The following is a 21,410-nucleotide window of genomic DNA, read 5'->3' as shown; positions in this document are numbered from 1 at the left end:
CCACAGACGGAGTCTGGGCACTAGGCATTCAGCCTCCCAGGGACAGCTCTGTTCCCTAAAATTCCTGGGGTGTCTGTGGTTTGTGCCTTGACCCAGGAAGATGCTGTTTGTTTCTGGCCCAGTTCTCCCAAGGGCTCTAAAAAGGGCAGTGATCCAAAGAGGCCCAGGAGGAAGCCACAAGACCTCCCTCTGCTCCATGACTGGAAGGGATCCGGAACCCAGCTGTCTTTGGTCTCCATTATGTCTCACCATTGCTTACAGGAACACCTGCACTTTGGAATACAAAGCCAAGAATGGCAGGGCTCATATTCAACAGAGAAAGGGCCAAAAAAAAAGTCAGCCTCACAGATTTCAAGCTCTAGAGAGGTATGTCAAGTATTAACTGAGCACCTACTATGGTATTACAAATCCAGAACATCATAGCCTTTTCTCCCTACATTGGATGGACAATGTCTTCCTCGAAGGTTACGTGAGTACCTTTGGTGCTGAGTTAGCAAGCAAAATCTGAGGGCTCTCCACTCCCCTTGCCTGCCAGAAAAGGGTAATTCTACTGCAAGGACTTTCATTAACCATCAGTGGCACAGAGGCCAAAGGATCAGGGACCGAAAGTATTCCAGAGGGAGATCTCTGTCCTCCATGACGTCCAGTCAAATAGCCTTACATCAGTCACCTTGAGCCAGGCTTTGCTGGGAAGATGGTGCTCAATTAGACACATTCCCCACCCATGAGGAGTGGTGATGGTGTAGGGACCTGGAGAATTAGGGGACAACGTTTTCAAATGTCCCTTTCTAGGTTTTTCTGTGATGAATTCTTTACTAGGGACTCATAAACAAGGGAAAAATAAGAACCACCCTTGCATGAATTTTCCATAGAACTAAATTTATTTCATTATTAAGATGATTCCTTATTTTGAAATAATGCCCTTTCTTCCCCTTTTCTCTTCTTCTGTTTAAACGAATTGCTTTTATGAAATGATGGTGGTGATAAGATTTGAGTGTTTCAAGGTCTTTTGGGCAAAGTCAAAAGTTGCTAAATCTATGTCAGACACCCCCCCAAGTGCTATTGGTTCATGAGATCTCTAAATTGGGCACCTACAGCTATATATAAAAGCAGTACAGATAAAACTCAGCAAAGAGGGTGAGAAACCTCATTTGGGTGAAATCAAGAAAGGCTTCAAAAGAGCTGACATTTGGGCTGAGACTTTAAAGATGGATGGGCTTTGTATACCCAGAGTTTGAGGTAGATTTGAAAGGGCCCTCCAAGAGGGGGACACAGCTGGAACAAAGGCACCGAGATGGGAACAGAATCCTGCAATGAGTCAGGCTGCAGGGATAGTACAGACCTCGTTTGTAACCAGAGTAATGGATTCCAGACTGTGAGCCACCGCCTCCTAGAGGGCTGTAGAGGTATTGCAAGGTGCCTGCCAACTTTCATACCAATTTGCCAAAGCCTCAGCCCTAGTACAACTACTTTTCAAGTGTCTGTAGATCTACTTATTCAAACACATTATTGAATTCATACATGCATTTGGTCAACAAATGTTTTCTCGAGCAAAGTACACTAAAATATCAACTATTATTATGTCAATCTATGATTTTTTTTTAATGTCAAGAAGGGAACCTCAGACTATTCCTTAAGCATTCATTCATCAGGTATTCACTGAGGGCCATATGTGCCAAGCACTGTGCTAGACACAACTTGCTGTGCTTAGCAAGATCTGGAGGAGGGAGGCCGGTGAGGAGGATGTTGCAACTTGGATGACAGATGAAGAAATGACTTAGACTGGAAAGACAGCAAAAGAAAGGATGAAAAGTAGCCAGACCACGGCATATTTCAACAGTAGAATAAACCAGACTTGCTGGTGGATTTGATGGCTGGGGGGTCAGAGAAAGAGGAATAAAAAAATTACTTCTGGGATTTTAGCCTGGATGACTGGTTAGACGGTCATATGAGAAAATGGGAAAAGGCTGGAAACCACTGGACAACAGAGTGGGGCTTGTGAAGGTGGGGGTGAGAGGGTCACTGGAAATAATCCTGGAGGTCAGATCAAGAGGGTTGGGGACCTTAAATGCCAGAGCAAGAAGTCTAAATATTCATAAGTGAAGGCACTTTCTTTAACCATCCCAAAAAGTCAGCAGCTTAGAATCCATGAGAATGCTTAGAAGAGATGCTCTTCATTCAACTCCTCTTTCTGAGTACCAGCTGTATACAAGACACCACACTTGGCATCATGGGGAACACAAAGATGACAAGACATAATTTCTGCCCTGAAGGCACCATCAGCTGATCAAGTGAGTCTCAAGACTTGCAGATGAGAAGAGCAAGTGTCCTGTCTTTGAACAATGGCATAATAAGACAGGCTCTGGTGGGAAGCTGGGATTCTGGAAGGTGCCGAGATCTCTATGAGGAATCGGTTGGAAATATCCTAAGTTACATCAGGGTGGGTCTTCCTTGCATCTTTTTGTCAAAAGGTTCATCCTCACGCTACATAAAAACAGGCTTGTTTGTTCAGCTCCCACTCTGCAACCTTTACCCTGACAACTGAAAGGGACCCCACTGGTGCACCCAACCCTGACACCCTTTTCTAGCCCAATGCATCCATCACCCAGATGCGGCGAGTACGGGCTGCTCGGCTCACATCTGCCCTTGGGGAGAACTGCTCTCAAACAGGAGCCACCTAGCCTAGAAAACCCACTTTGGGCACACCCCTCCCCAAGGCATCCTGTATCCAATGACTAATCAGTCCATACTTTCGAGCCCCCTGTGGGATCAGGCTGTAGTCAGTCTCCAGTTGAGATCACATCCTTATTTAATTCCTTCTCCTGCGCTTTCCTGCCTCCCTCACTCCCTTGCTTCCAAGACCTCAGCCTATCACATGCATGAAAACCCCAGGGAACCCAACCTCAGATATCAACTCTGCACTTTACTCTCGAACGCAATACTATTGTTAACAATAGCTAACATTTCTGAGCTCCTACTATGTGCCAGACAGCATGAGAAGTGCTTCATGCACCTTACCTTCTATGATCTCAAAGTTCAACATCATTGCATCCATTTCACAGATGAGAAAACTGAAGCCCTGACAGGTTATTATGAGTGGCATCCCTAAATAGTTTCCTCTGGCCTCTCAGAAGGAACCCAGATCTAGGGGGCTGCACTGCTGTTTCTGCAAAATCATCGCTTCCTCCATTTACATGTTCCTCTGAGCATCTCTTCCTCCTACCCTCTGTTCGCTTCTCATGCCCACCCTCCTCTGAAAACCACTGGTCAATTACTTGGGTTTCATTGTTCAAGATCTCCTAGGGCAGAAAATTCAATTGATTGCCATCTATTTTAGTTTTCTCTCAGAATGGCTTTTTTAAATAGGCAATAAGCACTTTAGTTCTCTCAAGAACTGTTCATTCAACAAAATGTTCCTAGCATTTTTAATAGTTAAGTGTTGAGGGGAGAGAGGATGTCCCACTGCCTTCTCTTCCAGGTGCTCAAAATAATTAAGGAGATACGGGTCTGCTGTACAATCACAGAGGCTTCTCTCTCCCAGAGAATCAAGCCTCATTGCCAACAAAGTCAAAGGGTGAATACTGTGAAATCCTAAACCTTTCTCTGAAGGAAGGGGCATAAAAGAGTGAGGATGACTTACTTAAACTGGCCATCTCTAAAAAAAACGTCGGGGGAGAGGGTATGGTGGTCATAGCTGGAGGCAGAGGGAAACAAATATGAAACAAAACTACATGCTTTGCATAGGCTGTTTCTTCTGTCTGGAATGTTGCCTCTCTTTCTCCAACTACTGAACTCTTATTCATGCTTCAGAACCCATATTAAACATCATCACCTCTAAGATTTACATGAGCTTCTCCAGCCCCCAACATAGTCACTGACTTCTGTGGACGTACAGAGTACAATCCACTTGCAGAACATGGAATGGCAGGTTCTTAATTAAGAGCTCATTTCTGGGTGAGATAACCCAGGATCAAATTCTCACTCCATCATTCACTGGCTGTGCGACTTTTTGCAAATCATTCAACTTCTCCAAGCCTCAGTTTCCACATCAGTAAAATGCTAGTGCACACAAACAACACGATGCCTGGAACGCGATAAATGCTCAGTAAAACGGTAGCAGATTTCTTCATTACTATCATCATGATCACTCCCTCCTCTGAATTCCCCTAAGCACAATTTTTCTGTTGTCCATTCCATTAATTTTCTATTTACTCTAGATGGCCTTGCTTTGTTAATCAACATTTCACGTGTGCATATCTCCTCTCCTTAGCTACACTGCAAGGTCCCTGGGGGACAAGAACGCATCTTATACTTCTATATTTTCCACAGCTCCAAGAACAGTGCCAAACACGTAGTATGTGCTCAAATATTTGCTGAATAAATTCTTAAAGCTTTGGCTACAAGAACAGGTGTGCTTGGCAACAGAGTAACATTTGTATTTACATTCCGGTTTCTAAGGCTAATTTGATGTGGGTCTTATAATCATAAAAACCCCTCTAAACTCTCCCCTAATAATGGCAGAGGCCATCAATTAAATAAGCCATTAGATGTATCAACAATCTATTAATCCGCTCTTAGCGGAGGGACACTGGTTGATTTCTCAGCTGTCTGGCTGCACAGAGGAATTAGATTTAACGGTAATATTCAGTGTGGTTTCCAGCTCTCCATCAACACTGCTTACTCTATGAAATGAGGATTAGATGATAATGTAGCTAATATACATATGGAGATAGAGAAAGCCATGCAAATCGCATCAAACTCAGTTCCTGGCATACTGTGAAGCTTTAATACATGGCGGCTCTCGAAATATGGGGAGATAGATCTTGAACTTCTAGCCTCCAGAACTGTGAGAGAATGCATTTCTGTTTCCTAAACCACCCAATTTGTGGTACTTCACTGCAGTGGAAGCGGATAACTGAAAGGATGTTCAACTCTGGGTCTGGCACTTAACAGCTGTATGACCTTGGGCAAGTCATTTAATCCCGTTGATATCCAGTTTTCTCATAAGCAAAACAGGAGGGAAAAAAACATCTGCACTGCAGAGCTATTATGAGGACTGAGTGAGCTAATATGCACGATATGATAGCTGTCCGGATTGGCACAGGTGACACAGGGCAGAAAAAGAGACACAGCATCTGTCCTCCTGAGGTTCACAATCTAGGAGAAGACACAAATACTCAGGTAGGACAAGAGGATAGCAGATGCTACGACAGAAGGCAGTACACAGGACTGAGGGGACACAGGGAGGCAAAAGACTAGCCAGAGCTCGTGTGCTGAGGTCACTGAAGGCTCCCTGCAAAGAGGGGAGTGCTGGCCAGTGCCCAGCTTCGCGCCCTCCCTTCCATCATCGTCTGTGCTCTGGTGCTGACCTGCCACTACGTCCCTGCTCCACCAGCTGCATCCCTGGTCAGTCCTGTAAGATGTAAGCCAGGCGGGAGGAGGCTGTGTGCCTTCTAAGACTGCTGCAGCAAAGTACCACAAACTGGGTGGCTTAGAAAACAGAAATGTATCCTCTCGTAGCTCTGGAGGCTGCAAGTGCAAGATCAAAGTGTCGGCAGGGTAGGCTTCTTCTGAGGGCTGAGAGCGTCTGTCCCACGCCTCTCTCCTCGTTGCTGGTGGGTCGCTATCAGTTGCTGGCATTCCTGAGCTGGTAAAAGCATCACCCCCATCTCTGCCTTCACGTCCTCATAGACCGTGTGTGTGTGTGTGTGTGTCTCCAAGTTCTCCCTTTTTACAGGGACACCAGTCATTCTGGATTAGGTTGACCTCACCTTAACTAATTACATCTGCGATGACCCTAGTCCCAAGTAAGGTCCCGTTCTGGGGTACTAGGGGCTACGACTTTACCGTATGAATCTGGGGGATGGGGATACAATTCAACCTTTCACGAGGGCAGAAAGGATTGCTCCTTCCAGTCTGCATCCTGTTCTGACAGTGTGACTAGTTCTCCCCTGACCCTGGGTGGTGCCAGTTGGTTCCAGAAACAGAAGTTAGCCCCTGTGTCCAGGTGTTTCTCCTGGAAACCCCTTCATTATGCCCCATCAGAGTCACCAGTATCAGCTGGCCAGGGCCACCCCTCAGAGGCAATCTCCTCCCCAGGGGGACCCTCCTCCAAATATGTAGATTCTAAAACTCAGCCTCTTCCCTTTAGGGGTGAAGGGCAGCCTCTCACATGCCCCCCAGTGATCCCTGCCCCCTGATATTTGTGTCTTTGTGTAGCTCCCTGCCCTGGAGTGCAGGAGACACTTGCTGACTCGCCTGATGGGATGTCACTTCAGAGATGAAAGAATAGGACTGTGGCCTGCATCAGGGATATTCTGTTTTGCTCACTCGATCAGATGAAGCCAGAAGCCGTGCTGTGAGCTGCCCTTTGGACAGGTCCATGGGGCAATGAACTGAGGGAGGCCTTCAGCCAATAGATAGTGATAAACAGAGAGCTTCAGTCCAACAGCCCATGAGGAACTGATTCCTGCCAACAACCACTCAAAAGACCTTACAAACAGATGCCTCCCCAGTCCAGCCTTCAGATGAGACCCTAGCCTTGGCTGCCACCTTGACTGTTGTAATGAGACCCTGAGGGAGAAGATCCAGCCAAGTCGCACCCAGTTTCTGGACCCACAGAAAATATGAGATGATGAATGGTTGTTTTAAGATACTGAGCTGTGGGGTACTTTGTTATGCAGCAGTGGATAACTAATCCACTGCAGCGACTACCTCTGCGACCTCAGTGTTCCCTTTTTATCTTTTCCATCTTCAAGTAAGTGCTTAACCAATGCCCTATTAAATTCTCTCAGTTCAGTTAACTCCTTTGATTTCTATTTTCCTGATTAGATACCAACTGGTACAAGATGACATCTAAGTTGTGACCTTGAGGACAAATGAGGGTGAGCCAAGCAAAAGGATGGGAAGAGTGTTTCAGGAACAGGATACAACATATGCAAAGGCCTGGGAAACATTTATTCTTTAAACACATTCATCAAGCACCACCTACTATGCGCCAGGCCCTGTCCAAGGAATATCACAAGTGAGAGAACAAGGTCCTACCCTCATGAAGACTGCACTGGCATGTTCAGAATAAGGCAGCAATATGACAAAAGCCAAGACCGGTACATCAGAGAGAGCCTGGGGGACACGTACATCCCATTAAGATAGGAATGCTTGGCGTTCTTAATTTAGGCATGACGTGAGTAACCACCTCCCAGCTTCAGCATTTCAACTGTGACGCAAGGATGACAAGCTCTCCCTCCCAGGACTGGAGCATCGACCAGATGAGCTTTGGGGGGGCCTTCAAGCAGATTTGTGCAGGAGGCAGGGCTCGACAGGAGTCCTACTTTAATCACTGGCACTCCCCACTCAGAACGATCCAAGCTCTTCATCTGCCCATGCGGCCAGTGGCCCTCTGTTGGCCTGAAGTCGGCTGCAGACAAGGCCCAGGTTAACAGGATTAAACAAAGAGCCTTTTGCTTCTGGCTCCAGCCAGCAGGTTGCTGGTCATTGATAAAAACAGGCTGTAATACAAAGAGCAACCTCCCTGTGGCCACCCACCCCATAAATCATCAGCTACCAAGGGTTATTGAATTACCTTTAGAAGATGGATGACACCAAGCCGGAAGGCTGCTTGATAAGGTTTCCCTTTGAATAATTCTGTGAAGAAAGCTGGGTTTGAGAAATGGGTCTTTCCACCAGCTCAGCCCCCTCCATGCCATCTCCGCCAGGTGCTTTCAACATAAACACGTTTCCTTCTGGGCTGCCAGAGTATCTGCGACAAAGGAAGAAAACTTGCTGCCAGGCTCCAGGAAAGCATCTACTTCCGCCCAAGGCACAAAAGGTGCTTTTGTTTTATTATTATTATTATATCATTTTTTCTGCTACTAACTCATTAACAATAGCTATGATGTTTTAAGCATATTCTATGTGCCAGGCAATGTGCAAAGCATTTGAGCTCATTACATCCTTAAACAGCCATGTGAGGCAAGTCGTGTTACTGTCTCCATTTGATGGATGAGAAAATTGAAACTCAGAGAGGTAATGTGACTTCCTCAAGGTCACACAGCTAGTCAGTGTTGGAGCTGGGGCTCAGACCCACACTCTTAACAGGAATCAGCAAACGTGCTCTGTAAAGGGCCAGATAGTAAGTATTTTGGGCTTTGTAGGTCATCCAGTCTCCGTTCTGTTGCAACCAGTTCCCTCTGTCCCGGTAGTACAAAAGCAGCCATGAATAACGCACAAACAAGTGGGCGTGGCTGCATTCCGATACAGCTTTATTTACACAAACAGGCAGAGAACCTGATTTGACTGAGGAACCATGACCAACTATGACAACCTCTACTCTTAGTGGTTACATGGCACTACCTCCACATTTGGACTTCTGCAGTTTCCTTCACTTCTCTATTTCCACATCGAAAACATGCTGGCTCCTCGTGGAGTTACTTAGTTTATTCAATTCATTTATAATTCCTCAATGGCCTTCTTGAAGGCTCTAGCTTTAAGGAAAACACAGAGATTCTGCAAGGTGGAGAAGCAGGATGTGTAACAGATTTCAATCATTCGTTGTATCAGTGAGGAAAAGACTCATGACGCTGCAGTAACAATAAACCCCCAAACCTCAGGGACTTAGGAAAGGGCTTCTCAGCCTTGGCACTATTGATTTTGGGGGCTGGATGATTCTGTTATCCTGTGCATCAGTGAAAAAGGGGTGAAGGGGGATGGCAGGGGAAGCCTTTCTCACGGGAGTGACGAGAACTCTAAAGGGTGTGTGGGTATCAACTAGGTACAGAGGAGGGGGAAAGAGTTGTACACAGAGAAGTGGGGAGGAGCCTGCCGCCTTGGGAGAGCTGAAAGGTCAGCGGCACTAACACACAGAATGTAAATGTGAGTGGTGTACGGTGCGGTTTAAGAGGACCACAGGGGCCGGATCATCCAGGGTTTGGCAGACCAGTTTAGAGGGTTTGGTTTTTCCCTTGCAGGCAATGAGAAGATACCAAGTTTTAAGCAGGGACTGAAAAATCTACTCCGCATTAAATATACATATAATAGAAATACAATCAGTTTACAATGTGGTGTCAGTTTCTGGTGTTCAGCACAATACTTCAGTCAAAAAGGAACATACATATATTAGTTTTCAAATTCTTTTTCACCATAAGTTACTACAAGATATTGAATATGGTTCCCTGTGCTATACAGTATGAACTTGTTTTACTCTGCATTTTGAACAGATCACTCAAGCCGCAACGTGGAGAACGGTGTAGTGGGGGACTGACGGGGCTGATGCAGGGAGACGGCTCAGCTGACTGTCCCCGTCATCCAGGTGATGGGAGCTCAGGCCAGGGTGGTGGTGGTGGGCAAGACAGAGAGGAACGCATGTATTTGAGAGATAATTTGACGTGAGATGTCAAGAGAGGAGAGGTTTTCAGACTGCCTCCTACATTTCTGGCCTGTATAACCAGATGGATGATTGTGGGGTTCACTGAGATAAGAAACACTGGAGAAGGATCAGGTTGGGGGTCAAGGGAGTGGGGAGACACTACGGTCTATAATAGATGGTGAGCTCAAGAAGTCTCTGAGGCAGCCAGGTGAATATCAAGGAGGCAGGTGGATATATTTGTCTGCAACTCAGAGCAGAGACAAGGCTGACGTTATTAACACAAGAATAGAGATGCTCAACCCTCCCACTGCAGCCTGTGGCTTGGCCCCCAGTCCCTGGCTTCATCCTTTGTGCCTGGTTATTCTTGACTCCCTGGCTGTAACCATAACAACTCTACCAAGAACCATTTGTCTGCCTCCCTCAGAGTTCACTCATTGATTCATTCAACAAACACTCTTAGATGACGGTGTGTACCAGACTTTGTCCTTGGGGGCTGATGATACAGCAGGAAATGAGGACAAACAAGATAATGATGGTCTTCAAAGGCTTTTAATATTTTATGGCTTCTTATTGTGTGTGAATTGCTCACAACAATGGACTTTTGCTCCTCCATATCAGGTCTGGAATAAATCATCCCACGCTGAAGGAAATGTTTGCCTGTAAAATGACCTCAAGATTTTCACATGAAAATAGAATTACAGTATCTCAGCCTTATATTGGTAGGATCCATTTAGTTCAATGACATCAAATAGATTTCTTCTCACACGGCCAACTTTAATTGATTGATGGTGGCTGCCTGGAGAGATAGGCCGAGAATGATTCAGTCAGAAAAAAACCAAAGTGATCAATTAGTGATTTTTGTCAGGGGTTTGATATGGCAGAGTAGGATGCCGTGTGATCATGGTTCTGATCTCAGATCCACCTTTTTTACGTACTGCTGGCTTCTGCTTGATGATACCTTGTTAAGGAATTTTGTGTCACGTTAATGAAAGACAATGGTCTATTACTTTAAATGTCCTCATCAGCTTTTCTTATCAGAGTTATGCTAATCTAAAGATGTGCTCTGGAAATAATTCTCTTCTTCATTTTCTGAAAGGGGTTTGTGTAACCTTGGAATAACTTTACCCTTAAATATTTGATAAAATGGGCCTGTTGTGGTCAGGGAGGGAAGTTAAGGAGAGATTTTAGTTGTGAATTCGATTTCTTAAATAGGTACAGGGCTTTTTAGATTTTCTATTTCTTCTTCTATTAATTTTGGTATGTTGTATTCTTCAAGGAATGTGTACCTTTCATCTAAGCTGTCAAATTTAACCCATTAACTTAAAAAATTGTGAAACCTAACCTTTTATGACAATTATGACAAAGCCTGCAATACACAGGAAATAACAAGAACTCAGGACTCCAGAGGCTGATTCGATTGCTCTCAATCTGCCCGTCCCGATTTATCCTGCTTGCAAAAGCCACAGGGAAATGGTCTAAGGATCTTTCCCCAAGTGACATACACATGCATTTTTGAATGCCCACGTGCTGCAGTATTTAGCACGATCTGGTGACTGAGAGAAAAAGAGCTCTCCAGGAGAAAAATCACCTTTATCAGCACCAGACTGGAGCCTCAGATTTTAGCAATCTTACCTGCCTGAGAGGCTCTTTGAGAAAACTCACAGTTCGCAAGAAAGAGAATCCACTTGGTTTCGGTTGCCCTGGGAAGTAGCCCAGGCTGCCCTCCCCTCGGCCCCCTCAGCTGAGTGCAAGAAGCCATTCCGTCCATGCAGATTCCTCCCTGCACCGAGTCTGGGCCTGGCCAGGGGAAGACCAAGTCCCTAGGGACCTTCTCTGCCTGGCCTGACCTACTTGGATGTGACAAGCCTAATGAGAGTGGGAAGGGAGCTGATGGGGATGGAACACGCTGGCCCGTGGGGGCTGAGCTCACAGGACTTGGCTCAAAATGCTCCTATAGGAAGGTCTCTCCAGAGGAGAAGCATGTGTTAAATCTGGACACATCAGTGCCCTGCTTACAATTTTTCAGTGACACCCTTTGTGCCCTCATGAAATAATCCAAACTCCCTCCAGGAGCCCTGCATGACCCTGATCACTCCATGCTTCTTTCTCCATCCTTCCCCCAGCCACTGTCTTCTTCGAGTGAGACTGACCTACTCTTAGTTCCAAAATGGCAACTCGCCCTCCCTTCCCGCGGGGCCTGGCATGGGCGTCTCCCTTTGCCTCAACTCTGTCCTCCCTCTATTTTCGCTTGGCTTGTCCTGCTTAAGTCAAAGCTGAAAGATCACTCACGCCAGTGGCATTACCCACCAGCACAAGGCTGTGCCTGTTTGACGTGCTCCCCTAGCCCCCTGCACTCACTCATCCCTTTTGAACAGTCTGCATATTGGTTGACCGGTACCCCTCACTGATCTGTGAGCTACATGGCCTCTCCCCCGAGTCCTGCAGTCCTATGATCAATGGCCTACTGGACGTCTCCATTTGGATGCCCATAAACATGTCAGACCTAACATGTCCAATACTGAACTCCCAATTCCTCATCCCAAACTCTTCCTCCCACAATCTTTCCCATCTCAGCAAATGGCAACTCCATCCATTTAACTGCTCAAGCCAAAAACCTTGGTGTCATCCTTCACCCCTCGTGTTTCATTATATCGCACACCCCTATCCATCGGCAACACACCCTCCAAAACGTGTCCGGAGTCCGGCCGTGTCCCAGCACGTCAGTGTTGCTACCTGGATCCAAGCACCACCCTCCTTCACCCAGGTTATTGCAATGGGGCTGGCCTCCCTGATCTAACCTTGCTTCTGTAAGTCCTGTTTCTAACGCAGCAGCCGGAGGAATCACTTGAAGAAAGAAGTTAGATTGTGTCACTTCTCTGCTCACAGCACCCCCTCCCTGCCCCATCTCACACACGGTATAAACCAAAGTCCCGGCCACGGCATACACATCCGGATAGGGTCTGACCCCGGCTACCTTATTCCCACATCTCCTCCATGCCCTCACTCCCTCATTCCCTCTGGCCACTCTGGCCTCCCTGCTGACCCTGGAACACGCCAACCACAGTTCTGCCTTGCACTTTTGTACCTGCTATTCCCTGCGCCTGGAATGCTCGCCTTCCAGAGAGCTGTGTCCTTCCTTCTCCCACTTCCTTCAGGTCTCTGCTCAAACCTCACCTGATGAAGGAGGACATCCCCGGCTGCCCTTTGCCGACTGGCAATCCCCACCCCTTCCAATTCTTCCATCCTCCCTCACTCTTTTATTTTCCTACATAGCACCATCACCACCTGACTATACATTCCACAGCTGCCTATGTTTTATTTGTTTCCCTCACAGCAATGTAAGTGCCACGAAGCCAGGACTTCTGTTTTCTCACTGCTGTAACCACAGTGAGGAAGAGTGAACAACTGTATTGTTGGCTGAAGGACTAAACTTCCGACCACCTGGTGGACTGACAGATGTAGACAATTCCCATTTCACAAACACCTGTTGTTAGGGAAAAATAGAAATTGACACAGATGTAGGCTCAAAAGTAAGTAAAGGAACATCCCAAGGGGTCAGAAGTGAAAAGTGCGTAAGACTATAAACACTTCAAGCAAGGTCCAGGTGAGACCAGGGCAACCAGGGGCACCACACACAGAACACGGCCCCGAGGGGTTAGGAGCTAGGGGCTAGGATTCTAGTATCACCAGGATAACAGGAGACGTGGTCTTGGGCCTCTGTAAGGAAGACAGCTGGATGGGAGACTCCGGCCTCAGAATCAGGCCTCTCAAAGAGACTAGAAAACTTCCCCAGCAGCCCAGGGAGGCTGCAGGTGACTGTGCCATCGGCTGGGCTCTTGGCGGTCTCTTAGTCTGGGTTCCTCCAAAGCAGATCCTAAAACAGGGATTTGGGTTCAGACAGTTTACTGAGGCGATAATCCCACAAGGCATAAAGGAAGCAGGGGAATTAAGAGAGAAAATGGAGAAAAGCCAATAAAGGTTGCATAATAAGCAAGTTACTGCTGGGGGAAACTGAGGCTCAGTCCTGCCAGGGAACCTCTGGGAGACCTCAGACCACCCCTCCGAGGATGAGGGGTGGGACATGAATCCATCAACTCCCATCCCCCAGTGGTCTAAGGTTGCTCTGAGGGTGCTAATATCTCTGAACTTCCAGGCTACACCAGAGCTCAGACAAGACAAGCTCTCGGGCAGGAAGAAGGGGGAGAGGGGGCAAGCACTTGCAGTAAAAAGCTGTCATCAGCACCCTCGGGAAAGTTTGCAGCTTAAGAAAAGCTCATGGGGACCAAAGCGTTGCAAGGTGGGGCATCTACCATGTTGGGGGAAAAGAGTCTCCTGTAAGAAATTGGAACCCCAAGCATATATGCACCATGGTACAGGAGTCTGACTTTTATACTCCCATGTGATACAGAAATCCTCAGCCAAAAACTCAACATAAATGTAAATCTGGACTTTGAAGCTCTTGAGACCCAGGAGAAACAAAAGCAAAAAGACTGCATAAGATGGAATCTATTACCAGGGAAGTCTGTTGGAGTTTCCACCTCCCTCTGCACAAAGTCCATGGACAGCAAGCCAGACCAGTGGAAATGACCAGCAGAAAGAGGACAGCCACGACCCCACCCCCAGCGTGGAGATTCTCCCACGTGGATACAGCAGTTAGAACAAACTGAGAGGACAGCCAGCTCACCAAGGACACGTCAAAAAGAACTGTCCCAGCAATGAGATACCACCACACGCCTTTCACGATGGCCAAAATCTAAAATATCGACAACAGCAAAATGCTGCAGAGGATGTGGAGCAACAGGAACCCTCACATGTTGCTGGTGGAAATGCAAAATGGGACAGAACTAAACATGCTCTTACCACGTAGTTCAGCAAACATGCTCCTTGGTATTTTCTGAAATGAATTAAACACTTACGTCCACACAAAACCTGCCTGCGGATGTTTATAGTGGCTTGATTCATAACTGCCAAACCTGGAATCAACTAAGTTGTGCTTCAATGGATCAGTGGATAAAAAAAAACTGTGGGGCATGCACACAGTGGAATATTTATTATACAGCGCTAACAAGAAGTGAGTTAGCAGACCACGAGAAGACATGAAAGAACCTTAAATGCATCTTACTAAGTGAAAGAAGCCAATTTAAAAGGACTATGTATCCTCTGATTTCAACTATATGACATTCTGGGTAAGGCAAAACTAAGGAGATGGTAAAAAGGTTGCCAGGGGCTGGGGTGGGGGGGAGCACAGAGGGTTCTGAGGGCAGGGGAAGTATTCTGTACGATACTACAGTGGTGGATCCATGTCATCATACAATTGTCCAGACCCACAAAATGTACAACACAGAGTGGACCTGAATGTCAACCACGGGCCTTGGGTGATAATGACGTGACAATATAGGTTCCCTGATTATAGTAAGAGCCCCACTCTGGTGGAGGATGTTGACAGTGGGGGAGGCTGTGCGTCTGTGGGGACGGTGGTTCCAGGGAACTCTGTGCTTTCCATTTAGTTTTGCTATGAATCTAAAACTGCTCAAAAAAATAAAATATATTAAGCCAAAAAAAAAAAAAAGAGAGAAACAGCCCCTTCCCCTCTCTCCTTCCCATCTCATCACAGCAGGACAAAAGGAGCAGGAAAGTGTAAGGCCAGGGGAATGAGACCAGACCCACCCGGAGTCCAGCCAGGGCTGGGAAACAGAGGGGGAACTTTGAATGAAATCTAAGGTGTAAGTTGAAAAACGGCCTGGTGACTTGGCTATTTTAATAGCCCACGGACATTGAAAAGTTATGGAACCCAACTGACTTATCAGGCAGCAAGAAGGCACGGTGTGGGTGGGAGGTGTAACAGAAACTGGCTTCCTCATAGTTACCCAGGAAAATAGGATAATTCCATGTTTATTCTTCAACGAGAAAACACTTCTCAATGTATCGGGCTCCAGAGGCAATTTCTGAGATCTTTCAAAAATCAGATAAATTCTCCCTTGTTTCTATGCTTAATGTTTACCCTCATGTATACATGCGCTCACACGTGCACACACTCACACAGGGCTGAGAAAAGCCTGCGTGGCTGGCAGTATCCCAACACCTGTTCTCATCTTGTTGGCAGAACACAGGGCATTTTAACAAGAAGATGCTCTGACTGTGTTGAGAAGCAGAATATCAATCACAATCACAATTACAAAATCTCACACTTCTATCCTATCTCGTTTCAGGAGCTTTAAGACACCTGGCGGACTTAAATTCATTAGCATGGGGACACACACTCACCACTCTGGAGAGGAATAGCAATTGTGAGATGCTCCTGCCCGAGCCTGATATGATGTAATAAGGTCCCGGACACCTGTCAGACGTTACACACAGCCCCATGTCCTGCACCTGTTCTGCGAAGGTTGAGACAACGACTCCCTTCAAGAGTTTCCACATCACCAGTGGGCAATGAGTTGCCATATTGGTTCTTTAGGCTTTAACCAAAGAGGTCATTGCTTCTTTACTTTGACTTGGGTCTCATCTTCATCTCACAGATTCTAGGGATATATAAAGACAGGCAAGGCCCCCAGAGAACAGTTCTCTAACAGTGAGAGTTGTGGTCATGAACCTGAAAGCATGTAATAGCGTTATCTTTCCTCTTCCCACAAAGCACAGCAGTTTTCTCAATTAAAAACTCGACCAAGTGCAGGGAAAACGCCCTGAACTGTATCAGAGACAGAGGTGGAAATCGGTTGGGAGGGGTGGGGGGTGGGTTCCCTCACATGCCATGTTCCTCCCACTACAGGGCCTTTGCAAGGGTTGCTCCCTCTGCCTGGAACACACTCACCCTCATGTCTTCCCCTCACTTAATTCCAGCACCTCCTTTAGAGCTTGGCACAAGTCACTTCCCCAAGTCTGGAGCAAACATCTTTGTTAGATGCTCTCACAGAAGCAAGTCTCCTCCTGTACATTCTGTTCACTTTGTAACAATTTACCCATTTTGGGGATTATTTGATTATTTGACCTGCTTCCCCACCCGGACTCTATTTCCAATAGAGCAAGGACTGTTGCTAATTTTACTCAGCAACATAGCTCCAGAATTTAGCACACTGTCTGGTTCATAGTCGATACTCAATAAATATTTTAATGAATAAATCAACCAGTCCTATTTTACTGAGAAATGCAAACACACTCAATAAATACTTGTTGAATAACCAATATCTTTAAAACTGGCTTAATATTAATACCTACTTAATAATAAAACCTAGAGTTATTAGGAGAATTACATTGTTAACGCAAATAAAAGTCTTAAACAGTGCCAGGCACATAATAAGCACTCAATAAATATGAGTTCATCATACTGTTAGCATCGCCTTATCCCCGTAATAGGAAGAGACTTTGAATTACTACGCGAAGGGAGTTTTCTTCTTTACATTTGCTGCTAACCCAGCCCTTCTTTCAGCCTGGGCAGCATTTTTCAGATGTGGAAACAGAGGCTCAAAGAGACTGTGAACAAAAAATACTGCAAACCATACCAGCAAACAAAGAATGCTGAAGCCATCAAGTCCATCAGTGGCTGCCGTCACACCCCAGTGAAGACAAGTCTGCAGCCCAGCCTCCAGAGCCACTCACAGTGGTGCCCTCTGAGGGGACTCAGAATAAGAAAGGACAGGACACTGGCCCTAGATAGCTAGGTGCTTGTCAAAGGAATGAATTCAATGAGCCCGAATGTTTGCTTCCTCCTATACATAGAAAAGCACCAAATGCTTTAATTTCTTGCGATGCCTGGTTTTCTTTAGTTAACAAGTAATCTTTTAATGCTCCAACTGCCTGGCCTTTGTTGTAAAACTCCTATCTATCCTAGCCCCTCCCCCACCTCTTGGGAGCAATCCCTCAGAGTGATCTGAGAGGCTGTCACCCTGGGCTCGAAGGGGTTCGCATCCTCAGAAACGTCCGCCAAATAAAACATAACTCTCAACTTTCAGGCTGCGTGTTCCTTTCAGAGGACAAGACCTTAAGCCGGGCAGCTGGGAAAACTGCAGGACTTGGATTCCAATCCACTTCCCTCAGACACCAAAACACTAGTGTTTAACTCACTTTTTTTTTCAAAACATCTAGCAACTGTAGGATGAATAAACAAATAGACCTTGGACTTCATTCATCTGAAAGATCAGCTGATTTTTCATTTGTCCCCTGAAGAGGAAGTATCACTTGGCTGAAGAACCACCACCATTAGAAAAGGAACCTAAAAACGGTAACAATCCCATGTCTGGCTAAGAAATAAATTCTCCTGTTTTATTATAACAAAGACAGCGGTGTGCTGAGGCATTATTGGAAACAATTATCTCCATAATACTTGGTGTGGGTTGTAGCTCGCCAGAAGCTGCTGCCTCAGCTCGTATTACTTAAAGATGGTGATTTTTTTTTTCATTTTGTTTTAGTCCCATAAAGTGTATTTTAAAAGTGAGTAGGGGGCAGGGTATAGCTCAGTGGTAGAGTGTGTGCCTCGCATGCACAAGATCCTGGGTTCAATGCCCAATACCTATGTTAAAAGATAAATTAAAACCTAATTAACTCCTTCCCTGCCAAATTTATTTCTTAATTGGAAAAAATAAAATAATAAAAGTGAATAGGGAGCCCTATTTGAGAAATCGACTACATATTTCCATTTTAATGTAAACATTGAGTGTCCAACCCTCCACCTCACCATCTTATTAGCATTTGAATGCAAAGCACCATTGCAGACAAGTATTTCAAAACCTTTTTAAAAACTTTTTTTCAGGCAAAGAAAGCAAACAGAGCACAGCAGAGAGCCTAGCAGACAGCTGACCAAATGGAAGAATCCCGTCAAGGAGTCAGGGGCAAACTGCAGAAGAAGTGGGAAAATAAAAGGTAGCTTCAAATCCATCTTTGCCTCCAGGGAGCTGCTCATTTATTTGGATTTTTAGTTTTGCAGAACTTTCAAGTTCTGTTTTGCAAATACTATACCTCCAAAAAGTAGTAATAAACAGATAAACTGCATTCTATGATGGTCAATTTCAGCCCTAAATGACCAAATTTTCCTTTTCTCTATGCTGAGGAATCAGCACAGAGAGGCTCCGAGAAAGACCCCTTGGCTAAAACGCACAGGGTCAGAGAGGAAAGCGCTGTTTGAAGCCCAATGCTTCCCCCACCAGTGACCTGGTGCCCTGTCTCCAAAGCGACAGAAAGCAGCCAGCGCTCTTCCGGATGAACATTCAGTCTACCTGCGCCGCACACTCAGCACGCCAGGGGTGATTGAGGCAATTTAGGCTGAGTGCGAAGCGCTCCATTTCAGGCTGAAATCACGCCAAAGACTCCTTATAGAAGCTCCACTCGGCACCTCCAATTTCACGTTCCATTCCGTGCACTGTCTGCCGTGATTACCCAGGATTCCAGCAGCACTTGGCCGCACTAAATGAGAGTCAGGAAGGAAAACAATAGCAAGGGACTGCTTGAGGACGCAGAGCTGGATAATGCAGGGCGGTTGTGGGGAGGCAGCCAGCGATGCCAGCTGAGCTCTGAAAATAGATGCAGCTTAATGAGCAGGAGGGAGGTTGGGGTTTTCTCCAAAAAAAGGGCAGATTCAACCAGGTAAGAACTGGATCATCACCCTCCACAGGTGAGGTGTGCCTGGGTTCAGCACCTTTGGAGGGCTGCTTGGCAGTTCTGACTCAAACTAAAAGATGCATGTGCTCTAGGATGCAGACATTTCTCTTCCTGGTATCCCTCCTACAGAAAAATGCAGACGGCTGCAACGTGCACAAGGAGGGTTGCACCAGAATTTCCAACACTGAGTTGTAATAGCCCAAAGGCAGAAGATGACCTAATTCCATCTACAGGGGACAGTCACCATCCAGTACTAGCCCAGAGCGAAGGGATTACGCCCTTAGCAGAATCAATAGTAATGTCCACACATACCTGTCCAGGGGATGAGACATTCCAGAAACTCTCCCAAGTGCCTCATGCACACTGAACCATTTAATTCTTCGGACAGTAGGTTCTAAGCACCTTGAGTATGTCCTGTAGCTATGCTCACAGACCACCTCAGGCACCAAGATGGTAAGTGACCTGCCCAGAACCACACAATACACAGGGCGTTTAAACTCAGGCCAGCTGGGTCTGTTACGGAACGCAAATCTGTGTGTGACCCATGCACAGTGAGGCCAAACAAATCAAAACATCAGAGTTTTGGAGCAAAGAAAGGTGTATTGCAGGGCCAAACAAGGAGAAGGGGTAGCTCGTGCTCCAAAACCCTGAACTCCTCGATGGTTTTCATGGGGAAATCTTTATAGGCAAAATCTGGGGTGAGGGCTGCAGGCTGTGTGACTTTCTTCTGATTGGTTGGCGGTGAGGTAACAGGGCGGGGCTCCAGGAATCCTGTGCTCAGCCTGAAGTTACCATCCTCCACCTGGGAGGGGGTCTTAGCTCCTGCAGAAAAACTCAAAGATAATGTTATACCTATTCCTTGAGGAGGAACCAGGACCCTGCCGCACTACTGCCCACTGCCCTGTTGTCCTTGACTGCTCCTCCTTTGTTTCTGCGTTCCCTTACTTCCCTGATAAGTAACTGTTTGAATCTGCCCTTTGGAATTCAGGGAAGGTCAAGGAGGGTGAATGAAGCCTGTCCCTGCAAATAAGAAACAGGGGACACAGTAGGGATATGGACCCAGAGTCTTGCTCTGTTTCAGATCCAGAAGTCACTCTGCCTCTCAAGGGATTTTAAAGCATATTTTTGCCCTTTAAAAAAAAAAAAAAAACAAGTTGCAGAATGATACCTACAATATGAACCTGCCAACCAAGTCTCAGGTGCCAGAGAGCCTCATGGCCTGTGGCCTCCCATTCCTTGTACAGTATTGAATGAAATTCGCCACCAAATGCCTCTCATGTACTCCTTTCTCTGTTTCCCAGGTTCCTCATTCCCCTCTGATAGCACATTATTATTACGTTTAGGTATGTTCATTCATTCAGTCAGGTTTCAATCAACTTTGTAGCCCTGGGGACCCTTTTGCGTTTTTAAGGTGTGGCTTGCCCCAAACCGGAAGTGGGAGGAGGAAGTACATGGAATGGTTGAGAGCGTGGATTTTGGAGTCTGACAGATCTAAGTTTGCATCTGGGCTCTGCCTCTGTGTCCTTGAGCAAATGACTTTACCTGTGTAAGCCTCATTTTCCTCATCTGTAAAATGGGGACATTAATGGCTCCTACTTCATGGGTTGTGAGGATAATGCATGGGTAATGTTTAGCATAATTCCTGATACATCATAAGCCTCTCTCTGGTCCGTACTCGGAGGGGGAAAAATTACATTTTCTTTATTTCTTCCTTCTTTGCGATGTGCCTGACTCTATCCAAAGGAGGAAAAGCTGCAAATTCAGTCCAGCATATAACATTTGCTGACCACCATCCGGTCCACAACTCCTCTTCCCTATTGGCACTTTGATTTCCATTTTGGAAACTCTCTCCTTGACAGTGGCTCTGGGATGAGTGCCCCTTCCCACTACGAAACCCGTAAGGGGAAAGGAGCATGACACAGGTTTCTCTAGCCACAAGCTTCCCTCCAGGAACTTGGAATCCGAAGCTAGTGACCAAAGGATGTAGAGATGACCGAAGCTGTGAACCAGATGATTTCCGCTGCCAGACATTTGCTATAATTCCTGATGCCGATTCCATCACAAGCCTGGTCCTTCAGCCCACCATTCACTCCATACACCCCATGGCCTTCCAATGTGCCCTCTTCTAGTTGAAGGAAGCTGGAGTTAGGTTTCTGTTCCTTGCCACCAAGAATGATGATGGATACATTTACTGTCGACAAGACGCTGTGCATATGGGAACCAGTAAGATGCCATCAGTGCCTGCACTCCAGTCGCCCACAGCCGCGCAGGGAAGTTCAGAGCACTCTCGTTAGGTGCATGCTTGTGGAGTATAGCCGTCCTCCCCACCTCCCCCAAATAACGTAGCATCTGGTTAGAGCTGAGAGGAGAGAGAAGGGCAGGAGAGCGATGAGTGGACCAATGATATTTGACTTCTCTGCACACTACAGCCCCATTCTAGAGACCAGAGACACAC

At 46.3% G+C, this 21,410-nt stretch overlaps 1 long non-coding RNA gene across 1 annotated transcript in view; it reads right to left on the bottom strand.

Annotated features, from left to right (window-relative positions):
• LOC140690916 (uncharacterized) overlaps window positions 1-21,410 on the bottom strand; it is a 102,422-nt gene that overhangs the window by 28,523 nt on the left and 52,489 nt on the right. The window contains exon 2 of the long non-coding RNA XR_012066270.1: window positions 7,583-7,759. This is a non-coding gene — a long non-coding RNA (uncharacterized lncRNA). The remainder of the gene's footprint in view (window positions 1-7,582; window positions 7,760-21,410) is intronic.

Source organism: Vicugna pacos, chromosome 32, assembly GCF_048564905.1.
Source record: "Vicugna pacos chromosome 32, VicPac4, whole genome shotgun sequence".
NCBI lineage: Eukaryota > Metazoa > Chordata > Mammalia > Artiodactyla > Camelidae > Vicugna > Vicugna pacos.
Note: the sequence above shows the minus strand (reverse complement) of the source record. Positions and strands in the feature narration are given on the sequence as shown.